Source organism: Cebus imitator, unplaced genomic scaffold (assembly GCF_001604975.1).
Source record: "Cebus imitator isolate Cc_AM_T3 unplaced genomic scaffold, Cebus_imitator-1.0 Scaffold219, whole genome shotgun sequence".
Taxonomy (NCBI): domain Eukaryota; kingdom Metazoa; phylum Chordata; class Mammalia; order Primates; family Cebidae; genus Cebus; species Cebus imitator.
This window is the reverse complement of record NW_016107534.1, coordinates 3,433,389-3,451,199: the sequence shown is the minus strand read 5'-3', so window position 1 is coordinate 3,451,199 and position 17,811 is coordinate 3,433,389. Positions and strand designations below refer to the sequence as shown.

The following is a 17,811-nucleotide window of genomic DNA, read 5'->3' as shown; positions in this document are numbered from 1 at the left end:
CGGGGTTTCACCATGTTGACCAGGATGGTCTCGATCTCTTGACCTCATGATCCACCCGCCTCGGCCTCCCAAAGTGCTGGGATTACAGGCTTGAGCCACCGCGCCCGGCCAGATTGTGTAAATATTTCTTGAGGGTAAGTACTACAAAATGGAACTGGCAAGTCAAAGAGTATGAGCATTTTTTATTTTGATAACTATTGCCAAAGAGTCGTCTAAAAGGATGTCGAAATTCATTCTTCTATCAACCTTGTCAATACCCAATATTATTAATCTTTTAAATTTTTCTAATATGGACAGAAATAGTCTCTCACTTTTTTTGTATTTCTAATTACTAGTGAAGGTGGGCATATTCACATTTTAATGGCCATTTGTAATTTCTCATCTTTGTAATTCTAGTTTGTATCTTTTGCCCATATTTCTATTGGTTTGTGTATCTATTTCATATTGATTTGTAGACATACATATTACAAACATTTCCTCCCAGTCTACAGCTTAATTTTCAACACTGTTTATGGTACTATTTTTTGTATAAATGTTTTTTATTTGATGTTTGGAGTCTTGTTTAAGAACAGCTTTTGGGCAGGGTGCAGTGCCTCACGCCTATAATCCCAGCACTTTCAGAGGCCAAGGTGAGAGGCTCACTTGAGGCCAGGAGTTTGAAACCAGCCCAGGCAACATAGTGAAAACCCACTTGTACAAATGAAATAAATTAGCCAGGCATGGTGGTGTATTCCTGTAGTCCCAGCTACTCGGGGGGCTGAGGCAAGAGGATTGGTTGAGCCTAGGAGGTGAGCTCAAGCTCACCTATGATTGTGCCTCTGTACTCCAGCCTGGGGCAACAGAGTGAGACCTCATTTGTCTTTTTAAAAATTAAATTTTAATTTTAAAAAAGGTTTTCTATTCCCAAGATTCCAAACATCCAAGTAAAAAACCCTTATACCTCGTTGATCTTATATGCTGTATTTATATTTATTCAGGACTATTCTCACTAAATTACCTTGTTTGCTTTGCCCCTTCTCCAATTTATTAACATTATAACAGATTCTATCCCCACCTTCCAAGATGGGACAGAACAATAAAAGTGGATTAAGAAATGTATACCTTACACATCTTATCTGCTCTTCACAAAAACCATACAAGGTAGGTGTCATCCCATTCGTTTTACAAATGAAGAAACTGAAGACAAAGAGATTAGACAACTTGCCAAAGGCTAAAACTAAGATTTTAACCTGATTCACAGATTCCAAAGCCCCACTCTTCTCTCACAAAACTGCCTTTGTTCCTGCCCTAGTGTAATATCATATCCATATTCATGATTAACATAATGTCTACATCATTATCTAAGAAATCAACCTAAAGATATTAATAGGCCAGGCATGATAGTTCATGGCTCATACCTCTAATCGTAGCATTTTGGGAGGCCAAGGTAGAGGACTGCCTGAGCTCAGGAGTTTAAGACTAGTCTGGGCAACATGGGCAGACCCTGTTTTTATAAAAAAATTTTAAAAATTAGCCAGGCATAGTGGCACTTTCCCTGTAGTCCTAGCTACTTGAGAGGCTGAGGTGGGAAGATTGCTTGAGCCCAGGAGCCGAGGCTACAGTGAGCTGTGATCATACCACTGTACTCCAGCCTGAGCAAGAGTGAGACCCTATCTCAAACAAAACAAAATTTAAAAAACATTAATAGCAGGTCCAGGACCAGCTCCTGCAAGGTATTCTCTCACTGCTTTGGTTGCATTTGGTTGTAATTCTTTCACTTCATTCTCTCATTGGGTTGACCATGACGCTTTGGTAATCACTGGAGCCTAATCCTTTGACCTACCTTTTCAAAAGATGACCCAGGCAGATATTTCATCTAAAAAGATTTAAAATCCACATTCAAGTCAGTTTGAGAAACACTATACTAAAAGCATAATAAAAGACTCCATGTACTAAAAAACATAAAGGAGAAAAAACAAATCATCTAGGCAAAACACGAGAATAAACATACAAAGCTGAAATACTGATTAAGGATGTCATAAAATAGAAGAAAATTAATAGGTATACAGCAATAGCATTAGAAAGCCAAATAAGGCTGGGTGCAGTGGCTCACGCCTATAATTCCAGTACTTTGGGAGGCTGAGGCTGGTGGATCACCTAAAGTCAGGAGTTTGAGATCAGCCTAGCCAACATGGTGAAACCTCATCTCTATTTAAAATACAAAAATTAGCCAGGTGGTAGTGGCACGCAACTGTAATCCCAGATACTCAGGAGGCTGAGGCAGGAAAATCGCTTGAATCCGAAAGGTGGAGGTTGTGGTGAGCTGAGACTGTGCCATTGCACTCCAGCCTGGGCAACAGAGCAAGACTTAGTTTTGCTTGCAATCATATGACTTAAGGAAAAATAAATACAGATTGAACATCACTTATCTGAAATGCTTGAAACCAGAAGTGTATCAGATTTTAGATTTTTTTGGATTTTAGAATATTTACATTGGTTAGGCATGGTGGCTCACGCCTATAATCCCAGCACTTTGGGAGGCCGAGGCAGGTGGATCACCTGAGGTCAGGAGTTGGGAGACCATCCTGGACAACATGGCAAAACCCTGTCTCAAAAATACAAAATTAGTCGGGCATGGTGGTGTCCACCTGTAATCCCAGCTACTTGGGAGGCTCAGGTAAGAGAATCCCTCGAACCCAGAAGGCAGAGGTTGCAGTGAGCCGAGATCATGCCATTGCACTCTAGCCTAGGCAACAGAGCAAGACTCTATTTCAAAACAAAAACAAAAACAAAACAAAACAAAACAAAAACCCTGTGATAAAAAGATACTGTGTCAAACAGAGTGGTAGAAAATATTTACAAAATATATTATGTGGCAATGTAGTTATATTTAGAACATATAAAGAACACAACTTAACAAAAAGACAATCCAATTAAAAATTAGGCAAAAAGACACCCATACTTTTACATACATAAGTAAAAATAAAAGCACATGGATTTATCATTAGACATTATGGAATTGCAAATTAAGCACAAAGACCACTACACACCCATTAGAACGACTAGAACCTGGAGAAACAGGAACTCTCGCATACTATTGGCATTAGTGTAAAACGATACAACCAATTTAGAAACAAGTTTGCAGTTTTTAATAAAAGCTAAACATAAATCTGACATAAGATCCAGCTATTCTACTTCTTTGTATTTACTTAAAAAAAAAAAAAAAAGAAAGCACATGTACTTACAAAGACTTGTTCATAGATATTTATAACAGCTTTATTTGTAATAGCCCCAGATTGAAAACCACCTAAATGTCCATCAACAGTAAATCTGTTAACAAACTAATGTATCCATTCAGCTATAAAGGAATGAATTATTGATATATACTATAACATGAATGAATCTCAAAATAATTTTGCTGAAAGAAGCCAGAAAAGAGTTCACAGTACATGTTTAAGATTCTAGAAAATGCAAACAAATCTACTGTGATAGACAGCAGATAAGTTATTGCCAATATGTCTCTGCTTCCCCACATATTGTCTAACAGAGTTTATTACTGAATTGCCAGGTACCTGCCAATCTGAGACATCAAAATAGTATCTTGGAGTAGTTTTTATTTGCATTCCCCTAATCAAGAATGAGACTGTGATTATTTTCTTTCTTTTTTTTTTTTTTTTGAGATGGAGTCTCATTCTGTCGTCCAGGCTGGAGTGCAGTGACACAATCTTGGCTCACTGCAACCTCTGCTTCCTGGGTTCAAGCAATGGCCTCCGTCTCCCAAGTAGTTGGGATTACAGGCAGGAACCACCATGTCAGGCTAATTTTTATATTTTTAGTAGAGATGGGGTTTTATCATGTTTCCCAGGCTGGTCTTGACCTCCTGACTTCATGTGATCCACCTGCCTTGGCCTCCCAAAGTGCTGAGTGAGCCACTGTGCCCAGCCTGTGTTTATTTTCATATATTTAAGTGATATTTGTATTTCATTTCTTCTGAACCAACTGTTCATATTCTTTGCCCATTATTTCTACTGGATTACTCTTCTTTTTCTCACTGACTTTTAGAGTTCTTTATTTATTAGGGAAATCAGCACTTTGTGAGTTGCAAACATTTTCCCCAGTTTCTCATTTGTCTTTTAACTTTGCTTATAGTAGTTTTCGCCATGCCACCCTCCCCATCCACAAATTTAAAAAAAATATTATGTAGTCAAATTTATAGTCTAGCTCAGGTGATGGGTGCACCAAAATCTCAGAAATCACCACTAAAGAACTTATCCCATGTAACCAAACACCACCTGTTCCCCCAAAACCTATTGAAATAAAAAACAGTCTATTCTTTTATGGCTTCTGGAATATTTTATCACACTATACCATACAAAATTATGTTTTTTAATTCTCCCATGGTTTCTTTTAGTACTTTACCATACTAGTACCATAGTTCCATTTCTTGCATTTAATATTTGATCCATTTGGAATTTATCCTGATGTGAAATGTGAGGTATGAATACAAATGTATTTTCCATATTGGCTACCTAAATTTCTCTACACCATTTACTAAATAATCCATTCTTTTCCACAATCCTACCCACCACCATTGATTTAAAATGCCACCTTTTATCTTATATTACATATCTTTTGGGTCTGTTAACAAACTTTCTATTTTAAGGAATATAATTTTGAATAGTCTATCATTTCAAACTTTTTACCAAAATTTTGTTTTATAAGCTGGGCACAGTGGCATATGACTGTAATCCCAACTACTCAGAGGCTTGAGGTAGAAGGATCACTGGAGCCCAGAAGTTCAAGTTCAGTCATGGCAACATAGCAAGACCTGTCTCTTAAAAAAAGAACAACATGAAATTTGTTTGATAGAAGTCATATTTATGTAAGATTATTTAAAGGCTGTTCAGTCTACTTCCTTGTCTGAAAAGTCACAGTTCTATTCTCTATTCCAACAATACAGTCAGCTTTATGACTCTTCCATATAACCTTGGCTTCCACATACTTATCTTCAATGAGTTGTGTTATAATGTTAAACCCTTGGGTTTTCTCAAAACATATTACATAAAAGAGCCATTAGAAAATAAAACAACTAAACATATTTATTCCAGGAGTATTATAGACAACGAAATCAGTATTTTCACTCAGTATTTCCAGTGTGAATCCTCCTTGAAAAGTATCCCAGAAAAGTTTGTTTATCCAGAGGAACTAATAGTAAGTTCTTTGAGTTTCCACTTTTATCTTCCCTAGTATTTATTATGCCATTGTATATGTTATTTAACAAGACACATGAAAACTTAGTGAATCTTGTCATGAAATGAATAAATAAGCTTGCTAGGGAAGTGTGGTAGCCAAGATGTGTTGCTCAGATCTGCTTCAAGAGAACCTATTGTATGGACCACAGTTTAGCCTCTAGCCACCAACCCCATGAACAACGAAAGCACTCTTTGCCCAAGCTGCTCCCAGCCAGTGACTGGGCAAGACAGGGGTAGTAAGTGCCTGCCCACCTGCCCCATATGGGATTCTGCTCACAGGCAAATTTTCTTGGGGACTCTACCTCTGCATAGCTGGGATTTTCTCAGCTATGCTGTGGTCTGCAAGATCTCCTACCCAATCTTTTCTTCCTGGTCTTCCTTCATAGGTAATAGACTTGCATCATATTAAAAAAGCTCTCCCTCTCTACTCCCGGCTCCCTCCCAACTGACTGTTTGTGGGTCAATAAATCTTATGCCTCTAAGTCTGTCTTGGAGGATCCACACTGACACAGGGAGCATAAGATAATTTAGTTAATCGAGGAAAGACTCAATTGCCTATTTAAATAGAACCTGACTCCACATTCTTCATACCCAATATTACCTTTAAAATTGCATGACGGCTTCTGTAGACAAGCAGATGGAAGTCATGAAGCCCAGGTGTAAAAGAAGAGGTACAAGCTTTTAAAAGAAATCTAAGTATACTGTGGGCCTTTTGGCCATTTCACTTGACAATTCAAGTACATTTGCCGCAGGAAACAGAACAGTCTCTAAGTGAATCAACAAATTTTCCTTTGACCTATCTTGAACTGAGAAATAACAGAGACCTGGCCAACAATGACAGCAAATATAGCACCTCTATCTGGCATTTAGAATATCCTGAAGAACAAATACGTTATCAGCTCAAGACTTCTTCACCCCCATTACTGAGGAAACTCTCGACTCAAAGACATATGTTTTGTCATCTTGTGAAAGGAAGCGTTCATTTCAATAGGATTTCATCTGTTGTTGTTTTATATTTACATTTCGCCTATTTCCTCCATCATTCTGTTCCAAAGGGAAAGTCTTAGGAAATTTGCCAAAGTTTTGAAACTATTGAAACACTCTGAAAATGCATAAAGCCTATAATGACTAGTGGTTTTATTTTAGAACCTCAAGGATTATGTACTATGTTGTATACAGTGTTTAATATACTGTGCATGGCTAATAAATACTAAATCAATCCTTCATAACCTGTCTCTGGGACAAAAACTCTTTATTCACAAGATCAAAATATTACTCAACCATTTCTCCAGAAAAAGAACTCTCAAATCTTTCATTTTGGCCTTACAGCTTCACACTACAAAAAGTCCTGAGGGACGAAGGCAACAGCATCACCCAAAAACTACATCAGGGCATCAGAGGTATAAATTTGCCCTGCCCTTAGTTTCTCCTTCTTATAAAGTTCTGTGGCCCAGGCTAAATAATTCCTCTCTTCCTCCAATGTTAACACCCTTCAAATATTTGGGAGTGTCTCTCCTGGATCTTGTAGTTGGAATTCAGTCAACCCTGCATGCTTGGATTTGTTAACTGATCTTCATAAATTCATGTATTTATTCCCCTCAGCACTACAGTTGCTCTCAGAGCTCACCACCTTCCGTTTTTATCATGCTGACACTCTGCTAAATGTAATACTCCCAGTGGGCTCTTGCCAGCTCCCTATGCTGTGGCACAATTCTTCTTTGTTAGCTGCCCAGAATAGCACCGGCTTTTCTTTGACTGCCAGATCACATTTCAGGCCCAAACCAAGTTTGTTATCTGCCATTTCTGTCAAGTCTCTCTGGCCCTCTGGGGTTTCATTTATTTTTTTCTGTCAGATCTCGTGTATCTCCTCTTCAGCCTCCAAAACAGGAGTAGAATTACGTTCTATTGTTAATTTCCTAGATAAATGAATATTGTTCATATTCTGGCCTGACATTAGTACTAAAATGGCTGACTGCTAATTTTCATAAGTGACCATTTTCCCCCTCTCTATTCAATTCTTGCCTAAATTTTTTCCTTGTTAAACTATGGGGTAGGAGCTGTATGATGCACTTTCCATACTAAACTCATTTAATGGTTACCATAACCCTGTCAGATAAGCGTTAATATCTTAATGTAACAGGAAGAAACTAAGGCTCAGAGAAAACAGATAAAGCTAAAAAATGCAGCAAATAAGCCACCCCCAAAACAGATCAAATTTAATAAAATGTCCTCTGTACTGTCACTGTGGCTTCTAGAGCCTTATTCCAGAGTAATATATCTTTAATATAGTCACAGACAGCTCACATTCTCTATTTCAATTCATTTATTCAGCAAACATGAATTAAGCACCTAGAATATATCCTATAGACTAAATATTTGTGTCCCCACCCCACCACGGCCCAAATTCGTATGTTAAAAACTAATCTCCTATGTGTTGGTATTTGGAAGTGGGGCCTTTGGGAAATCATTAGGTCATGAGGACTGAATGGGATTAGTGCCCTTATAAAAGAGATCTGAGAGCTCCCTCATCCCTTCCACTATGTGAAGACATGGCGAGAAGCTGGCTCTCTATGAACCAGTAAGTGAGCCCTCACCAGAAACTGAATCTTTTGGTGTCTTGTTCTTGAACTTCCTGTCCTCCAGAACTATGCGAAATAAACTGTTGTTTAGAAGTTACCCAGTGTATGGTGTAGCAGTTATAGGTACTGACCAAGTTACCAAGGTATCCCAATAGAGAGTGTAACTAAAAAGAAGTGGAGATCAAGTATCTAATAGATACATTATGCCCATGGACTTAAAGACCCAGAGTCATGAGCTAGTTCTAAGAGTTTTCAGCAAATGACATAGACTGTCATTTGTATAACAGCCTGAAGAGGCTAAGACAATGTGCTAGGCACTGTACAAAAATAATTCCTACAGTCAATGAGTTTACAAAGATTGTAAACTTTCACCAGAGGTGAAAGAGAAACATGATATCATCACATAATAAAATATGTAATTAGAAATGAATAAAGAATTATACAAGAAAAAGTACATGATATTATGAGACAGTATAAAGGAAAACCATAGTTAGACTTGAGGAGATTTATGGGAAGATCTTTGAGAAAGTGACAAATGAGACTTGAAGAAGGGATGACTTGAAGGTGAATTTTCCTGTCTACCTATTTCTATGCTGTCATCTGCTATCTCTAGTCACTCAATGTCATTTGCTGAAAACTCTTACAACTAGCTCATGACTCTGGGTCTTTAAGTCCATGGGCATAATGTATCTGTCAGCTACTTGATCTCGACTCCTTTTTAGTTACATTCTCTATTGGTGTACCCTGGTAACCTTGTCAGTACCTATGACTGCTACACTTCTGGAATCTAACATTCAAATACTGTCTTTCATCAAATCTAATATGCCCTTAATTGGAAGACTCATCGTTATTTCACATAATAGTAAGAAGAAAGTGTTACCAATTAAACTGGGATCTCAACTTTAGAAATGTTAAAATGGAAAAGAAAGTATTCCTTAAAATCAATCAACTATGATATCTTAACTTTTATGACAACTGCTTATCTTTTTATCAATATCCCATTCTATTTTTTTTCATTATGTCTATTTGGAAATAGTTTGAACTCGACTACACCTCTGGAAACTTGATCCTTTTGTACTATCCCGGTCTGTTTTCTTGCCTATGTTCCTTCTCAAGCTAGCCAAAACTAAAGGTATTATCATTTCAGTCAGTATCTTGCTAACTCCCTTTTCTCTCTGGCCTTCCACTACACCTGCACGGCAAAAAACACTGTCAACTTTCTCTGTTTCTATACTTGAGCTAAGTTCTGCTGAAGTAACTCATTCAACCACATTGGCTGGTATTACATCAACCATACTCACAGCCAGAACACTGAGCCTCCAACAATAAGCAATAAATCTGTGTTGCCCAAGTCCTCACTCTCCATGCTCCTAATATTTCAAACTTCCTTCACTGTCTTCAAAATCCCAGTCCCATCAACATCTCTGCACTCCCAAAAGACAATTTTATCCCTTATTGTCTAAAAACATAAAAATACAACATGAGAATTTCTTCAATTTCTGAATCCTCCCATCCGGATTGCCTACAAATTTACATCCATCCATCAGTCCTCTCATTTATTCATTTCACTAATATTTATCGAACACTTACTGTGTATCTGGGACTGTTCTTGGGTTATCGCAGAACAAAAATCCCTGCCCTTGCAGAGTTTAGATTCTGGGAGAGAGACAATAAATATCGAACATAATGAATTATGTGTTAGAAGGTGGTAAGTAAGACAGAAGAAAGAAAAAGTACTGCAGGGTAAAAAGTAGAAAGTGCAGAAGCAGGGGTCGGTGTGGATGGTCAGGCTATAGTATTACAACTAATAGTATTAAATAAGTAGGGCTCAAATTCAGAAATAGACAAGCTAATTTAAAATATAAGTGATGGGCCAGGCGTGGTGGCTCACGCCTGTAATCCAAGCACTTTGGAGGTCAAGGCAGGCGGATCACCTGAGGTCAGGAGTTCAAGACCAGCCTGAACAACATGGTGAAACCCCGTCTTAAAAAAAATAAAATCGGCCGGGCGCGGTGGCTCACGCCTGTAATCTCAGCACTTTGGGAGGCCGAGGCAGGTGGATCACGAGGTCAAGAGATCGAGACCATCTGGTCAACATGGTGAAACCCCGTCTCTACTAAAAATACAAAAATTCAGCTGGGCATGGTGGCGTGTGCCTGTAATCCCAGCTACTCAGGAGGCTGAGGCAGGAGAATTGCCTGAACCCAGGAGGCGGAGGTTGCGGTGAGCCGAGATCGTGCCATTGCACTCCAGCCTGGGTAACAAGAGCGAAACTCCATCTCTAAATAAATAAATAAATAAATAAAATAAAATATAAGTGATATAAGTCTGAATAGTGGTTACACAGGGGTGAGGGTGGGAGGCAGGGAGCTTCTGACAGGGAAAAAGCATGAGAGAATGTTCTAGAGAATGGGAATGTTCAATGTCTTGATGTGCCTGGTGTATACTTAATATTTGTGTATTTTACTCAATTTATAACTCAATTTAAAAAAAAAAAGACTAAATAGTTAAAGGTATTTAGCAAAAAGGTAATCCTGTATATTGACTTTCTGAATAAAAATAATTAAGAACGGGCTGGGCGCGGTGGCTCAAGCCTGTAATCCCAGCACTTTGGGAGGCCGAGGCAGGTGGATCTTGAGGTCAAGAGATCGAGACCATCCTGGTCAACATGGTGAAACCCCGTCTCTACTAAAAATACAAAAAATTAGCTGGGCATTGTGGCACGTGCCTGTAATCCCAGCTACTCAGGAGGCTGAGGCAGGAGAATTGCCTGAACCCAGGAGGCGGAGGTTGTAGTGAGCCAAGATTGCGCCATTGCACTCCAGCCTGGGTAACAAGAGCAAAACTCAGTCTCAAAAAAATAAAAAAATAAAAAAATAATTAAGAACTAGAGATTTGAGGGAGTGTAGCACAGCTGGGCACAGTAGCTCACATCTGTAATCACAGCTACTTGGGAGGCTAAGGCAGGAGGATGGCCTGAGCCCAGAAATTCGAGGCTGCAGTGAGCTATGATGGCACCACTGCACTCCAGCCTGAATAACAGAGCGAAACTCCATCTCTAAAAGATAGCAAAAAAAAAAAAAAAAAAAAAAAAGAAAAAGAAAGAAAAGAAAACAAAGGAGGCTGGGTGCAATGGCTCACGCCTATAATCCCAGCAATTTGGGAGGCTGAAGCAGGAGGATCACTTGAACCTAGTAGTTCAAGACCAGCCTGGGCAACACAGGGACACCCTGTCTCTACAAAAAATTTCAAAGTTCATCAGGCATGGTGGTGCATGCTTATGGTCCCAGCTACTTGGCAGGCTGAGGTGAGGGAATCACTTGAGCCCAAGAGGTAGAGACTACAGTGAGCTGTGATCACACCACTGCACTCCAGCCTGGTCCCAGCTACTTTGGAAGCTGAGGTGGGAGGATTGCCTGAGCCCAAGAGGTCAAGGCTACAGTGAGCTGTGACTGCACCACTGCACTCCAGCCTGGAGCAACAACAAGAACAAAACTTTGTCTCCAAAAGAAGAAAAAAAGAGTGTAGCAGAATGATCAAGGAGAAATATAAACATGAGTTCATAGTTTAATATAATTGTAGTCAATTTTAAAGACTTTGGCTTTCATTACCCATGACATGAGAAGCCACGGCAAGAGTTTAATATAATTGTAGTCAATTTTAAAGACTTTGGCTTTCATTACCCATGACATGAGAAGCCACGGCAAGAGTCAGAGCCTAGGAGTGACATGATCTGACATAGGTTTTAACAAGTTCCCTCTGGCTATAAACTGAAAACAGACTATAGAAACAGCAACAACAGAAGCAGAGACCATTTGGAAGGCTACCGCAATGATCCATGTAAGACGTGACAGTGTGGCTTACACCAAAGTGGTGAGACGTGGTTGTTAGACTATGAATATATTGAAAGTAGAGCCAAAAGGATTTGCTGACAGATCAGTATTAGTGAGGTGAGTCAACAATGACAATAGGACTTTCTGCCCAAGTTGCTGGGCAGTAAGACAAGACTGCAGAAGAAATGTTTCAGAGGAATTCACTTTTGGCATGCTAGCTTTTGAGATGTCTATAGACACCTGAGTGAAGACAGAAAGACGGCAGTTAGAGATGCAAGTCTGGAATTCAGTAGAGTTTGGGACTTGTCAGAATTTAGGTTAGATGAAATTTAAAATCATGGAATAGGTATGATCACCACAGCAGAGGTCTCTTACAGTGTAAGACATCCTGTTTCTATATAAACAAGGCCAATCATCCTATTTATGCTTTGAATCATATTCCTTCCTTTCTTTTCAAGGACTTCCGTCCATTTTTATGTCCTTCGTCTTCCAATCTGGCTTTCCTCCTCTCCAAACTCTTTTCCATTGGCACCTAAACATATTCAAGTCATACTTTTTTTTTTTTTTTTTTTTCAACAACAGTATATACTGAAATCTTTTTGTCAATATATTTATAACTTATTTATTTATTTGAGATTGAGACGGGGTCTCCTTTTGCCCATGCTTGAGTACAGTGGTGTAATCTTGGCCTCCGCTTCCTGGGCTCAAACAATTCTCCATCTTTAGCCTCCTGAGTATCTAGGACTACAGGCGGGAGCCACCACATCTGGCTAATTTTTATATTTTTTATAGAAATGGGGTTTCATGATGTTGCCCAGGCTGGACTCGAACTCCTGAGCTAAAAGTGATATGCCCACCTCAGCCTCCCAAAGCGCAAAAATTACAAGCATGAGCCACCGCACCCATTCCATCAAGTCTGTTATATACTGTTTTAAAAAACATTTTCCTAGAGCTTGCATCCCTCTCTGGCATCTCTAGCTCCCTTATTCTTCACAGTCAATATTTTCAAAAACAGTTTTATACCACAGCTTGCTTTGCTTCCCCACAAATAATGTCTCTAACCAGCACGATTTAACTTTACCATCTATCCTAACACTTAAACAACTGCTTTGCTGCTAAAGCCAGTGAATTATTTTCAATACTGATTTTATTTTATATCTGTATAGCACTTAACACTGAATTCCCCTCCTTCTTAAAAACTCTTCTTTTTGGAACACCACACTCTCCTGGCTTTCTCCTTCAACCCTGGTCTGAAATTTCCTTCATTATCTTTTCCTTAACCAATTCCCTTAAATGTTGATGTCCAATGGGGTCCATTCTCAGCCTTGTCTCCATCACTTCATATAAACTCCCTGGTGATTCCACTGAAAGAATGAATGATTTGACAGAAGATCCATGGTAATCTTACCAAGGATTGTTTCAGAGAAAACGCGAGGATAAATGCTCTGTTATCAAATAGAAAATGAAATGATAAATCTAAAAGAGCATGTATAGATAGGATTAGAGATTTATGGAATCTATTTTGTCATCTTTTTTTTTTTTTAAATGGGAATGAAGTTAATGGAGAGGGAAAGACTAAAGATCAAGGATATAAATGATATCCTACACAAAAAAAGCACCTTCAATAAGAATTAAAATCATGTGAGCAATCACAATACCTGGTTTTATCACCGAGGAGGTGGATGAGATGGTATCAAGAATCGTATATTTAGACAGATGTCACAACTATCTAAAATGGGAAGAGCTAAGCCTCTTTCTCTGGGACAGAAAGGAAAAGGGTAAAAATGAAGTCAAACAGAGGCATGTAGTGAGAAAGTCAGAAGGAAATTGAAAGAGTTGACAAGAGAAAGCCTAAACCTTTTGGTGTCCCAGGTCCAAGGTGGGCTGGATAACAATGAGACAGAGATTAGGAAGGGGTCTGAGATGAGTGGAAGTTTGTAATCGTTGCTGAAGGAAAAAGCAAAGGGAACTAACCCACATAATGTAAAAGAAAAAATGGTGACTGGTAAAGAGAACTCAAATGAGACTGGAGTTTAAAGACATGAGCTTAGAGAGGCAGCAATTCTATAACTTTATAGCACTGAGTTTTTAAGGCATAGACAGAAACAGAGAAGGCAGACTGCAGGACTGATCCAGGAATATAGGGGCTGGAAGCAGACAAGAACCAAGGGAATAGAAGATATTTGTATGTGACAAACTAAAATGATCAACCATTTGTAACCATAAATTTTCTTTTCTTTCTTTTATTTATTTATTTTGAGAAAAGGTCTTGCTCTGTTGCCCAGGCTGGAGTGCAGTGGTGTGATCACAGCTCACTGCGGCTTCAAACTCCTAAGCTCAAGTGATTCTCTCACCACAGCCCTTCAAGTAGCTGGGACTACAGGCATGCATCACCACATCCAGCTAATTTCTAATTTTTAAACCTTTTTGTAGAGATGAGGTTGCACTATGTTGTCTAGACTGATCTCAAACTCTTAGCCTCAAGTGATCCTCCTATCTTGGCCTCCCAAAGAGCTGGGATTACAGGTGAGAGCCACTGCACCTGACCATAACCATAATTTTCTTTTCTGTTTTTGAAACAATGTCTCACTCTTTCACCCAGGCTGGAGTGCAGTGGCACGATCTCAGCTCACTGTAACCTCCACCTCCTGGGTTCAAGTGATTCTCCTGCCTCAGCCTCCCAAGTAGCTGGGATTACAGGTGAATGACACCACACCCGGCTAATTTTTGTATTTTTAGTAGAGACATGAGATTTTAAATTTTACCATATTGGCCAGGCTGGTCTTGAACTCCTGACTTCAGGTGATCTGCCCCATCTCAGCCTCCCAAAGTGCTGAGATTACAGGCGTGAGCCACTGCGCCCGGCCCATAACCATAAATATTTTTAATTCAATGTTTTGAAATAGTTATCTTCCAAAATATGAAAGACTAAGAACCACCACATGACCACAGTAACATCGCACTGAAATTGTAATGAATAATCTACACCATCCTGCCCAGATCATGTGGCCTAGGGCACCCAATGCCAATCCCACAGGCCCCTCACCATAGTAAATTATTCTTCAGTTATAATGATAGTTTCTTTTTTGAAACTGTCTTAGAACAATTCTACTATCTGAATGCTTCTGTTTTTTAAACAAACATGAAGAATATTCTCCTGAGAGGACATGGAGTAAGATAACCGAACAGAAGCCTCCACTGCCCTGCAGGAACACCAAATTTGACAACTATCTACACACACAAAAAAAGCCCTTTCAGTAAGAATCAAAATCATGTGAGCAATCACAGGACCTGGTTTTAACTCCATATTACTGAAAGAGGCACCGAAAAAGGAAGGAAAACCAGTCTTGAAATGCAACAACACCCCACTCCCATCCCCTGGCAGCAGCCACATGGGCAATCTGTATGCTCGGGGCAGGGAGAGCTCAGTGATTGTGGAACTTTGCATTGGAACTCAGTGCTGGCAACACCAGGCAGGACTCAGCAGGTACCCACAGAGGGAGGATTCAGAAGAGCCGTAGCCAGAGGGGATTCACCCAGCCCAGCGGTCCTATCTGTAGTTTCAGTAAGCCCTGCCACTATGGGCTAAAGTCCTCTGGGGTTCTAAATAAACTTGAAAGGCTGTCTAGGCCACAAGGACTACAACTTCCGGGCAAGTACTGGACTTGGAGCCAGGGCACTTGAGGGGCACATGACCTAGTGAGATGTCAGCCAGGGTGGCTAAGGGAGTGCTTGCATCACCCCTCCCCTAACCTAAGGCAGTGCAGCTTGAAGCTCCCAGCTTCAAAAGAGACCCCTGTCTTCCACTTGAGGAGAGGAGAGGGAAGAGTAAAGAGGCTGTTGTTTGTAACTTAGATACCGGCTCAGCCACAATGGGAAAGGGCACCAGGCAGGATCATGAGGCCCCCATTCCAGACTCTGGCTCCTGGACATTTCTAGACCTATCTTGGGCCAGAAGAGAACCAGTCCTGGCAGGATGCATCACCTGCTGACTAAAGAGCCCTTGGGCTCTAAATAATGGGTCTTAGGTGAGACTCTGAGACATGATGACTTCAGGTGTGTCCCAGCCAATTCACAACTGTGTTGGCTATGAGGAGAGAATCCTTCTGCTTGAGAAATGGAGAGGGAAGAATAAAGGGGACTTTGTTTTGCAGCTTTGGTACCAGCTCAGCCACAGTGGGGAAGAGTATCAACCAGGCTCCTGAGGTCCCTGATTCCAGGCCTTGGCTCTTGGATGGCATTTCCAGACCTACCCTGAGCCAGAGGGGAGCCCACTGCTCTGAAGGGTGAGTTCTAGGCCTGACAGCATTCACCACAAGCTGACTGAAGAGCCCTTGGGCCTTAAGTGAACATTGGTGGTACCCTGGTACTCATGGGCCTGTGGTGGTGGAAAATATGGGAAGAGACTCCTCTGCCTGGGTAAAGGGGAGGGAAGAATGGGAAGGACTTTGTCTTGTGATTTCACTGCCAGCATAGCTGCAATGGAATAGGGCACCAGGTAGATTTCTTTCCAAGGTTTCCAACTCCAGGCCCTGAACGGCACCTCTGGACTCGCCAGGGCCCAGGGGAACTTGCCGCCCTGAAGGGAAGGGCACAAGACTAGCTGGCTTCACTACCTGCTGCCTGTAGAGTCCTAGGGCCTTGAGAGAACATAGGCTGTAGCCAGGTAGTGGTTACAGCACTCACTGGACAAGACCCAATGCTGTTCTGGCTTCAGGACTGATTCAGGGCAGACCCAGTACTGGTGCTACAGGGTTGCTTGTGTCACTTCACCCCTAGGTCCAGGCGGTTCAGCACAGAGACAGAGAGAGACTCCATTTGTTTGGAAGAGAACAAGAGTCTCTGCCTGGTAATCCAAAGAATTCAATTGGATCTTACCCAAGACCATTGAGGTGATACCTTTACGAGTCTGTAAGGGTCTGCGTTACTGGGCTTGGGTGCCACCTAATGCAGATATGGCTGCAATTAGATCTCAACACCCAAGTCCCTTCGAATATCTGGAAAGCCTTCCCAAGAAGGACAGGTACAAACAAGACCAGATTGCTCAGAAGTCAACAAATACCCAATTCTTCAACACCCAGACACCAACAAACGTCCACAAGCATCAAGACCAGGAGGAAAATATGATCTGACCAAACAAACTAAATAAGGCATCAGAGGCCAACCTCAGAGAGACAGAGATACGTGACCTTTCAGACAGAATTCAAAATAGCTGTTCTGAGGAAACTCAAAGAAATTCGAGATAACATGAGAAATAATTCAGAATCTTATCAGATAAACTTAACAATGAAATTGAAATAATTTAAAAAAGAATAAAGCAAAAACTCTGTAGTGGAAAAATGCAATTGACACACTGAAGAATGCATCAGAGTCTCTTAATAGCAGAATTGCGCAAGCATAAGAAAGAACTGTGAGCCTGAAAACAGGCTATTTGAAAACACACAGCCAGAGGAGACAAAAGAAAAAAGAATACAAAAGAATAAAGCACACCTACAAGATCTAGAACATAGCCGCAAAAGGGCAAATATAGGAGTTATTGGTCTTAAAGAGAAGGTAGAGACACACATAGAAAGTTCATTCAAAGGGATAACAATAGAGAATTTCCCAAGCCTAGAGAAAGATACCAATATTCAAGTACAAGAAGGTTAAAGAACACAGAGCAGATTTAACCCAAAGACGACTACCTCAAAGCATTTAATATCCAAATTCTCAAAGGTCAAGGATAGAGAAAGGATCCTAAAAGCAGCAAGAGAAAAGAAATAACATACAATGGAGCTCCGAATACACCTGCCAGCAGACTTCTCAGTGGAAACCTCACAGGGCAGCAGAGAGCAGCATGACATACATAAAGTGTTGAAGGAAAAAACTTTTACCCTGGAACAGTATATCCGGTGAAAATATCCTTCAAACATGAAGGAGAAATAAAGACTTTCCCAGACATAAAAAGCTAAAGGATTTTATCAACACCAGACCTGTCCTACAAGAAATACTAAAGAGAGTTCCTTAATCTGAAAGAAGAAGATGCTAATGAGCAATAAGAAATCGTCTGAAGAGCCAGGCATGGTGGCTCATGGCTATAATCCCAGTGCTTTGGGAGGCTGAGGCAGGCAGATCACTAGGTCAGGAGTTTAAGACCCGCCTGACCAACATGGTGAAACCTCACTTCTA

The 17,811-nt window shown here is 40.4% G+C and overlaps 1 protein-coding gene across 2 annotated transcripts in view; it reads right to left on the bottom strand.

The window, feature by feature from the left end:
* Positions 1-17,811, bottom strand: part of AHCYL2 (adenosylhomocysteinase like 2) — a 209,616-nt gene that overhangs the window by 109,030 nt on the left and 82,775 nt on the right. The window lies entirely within an intron of this gene.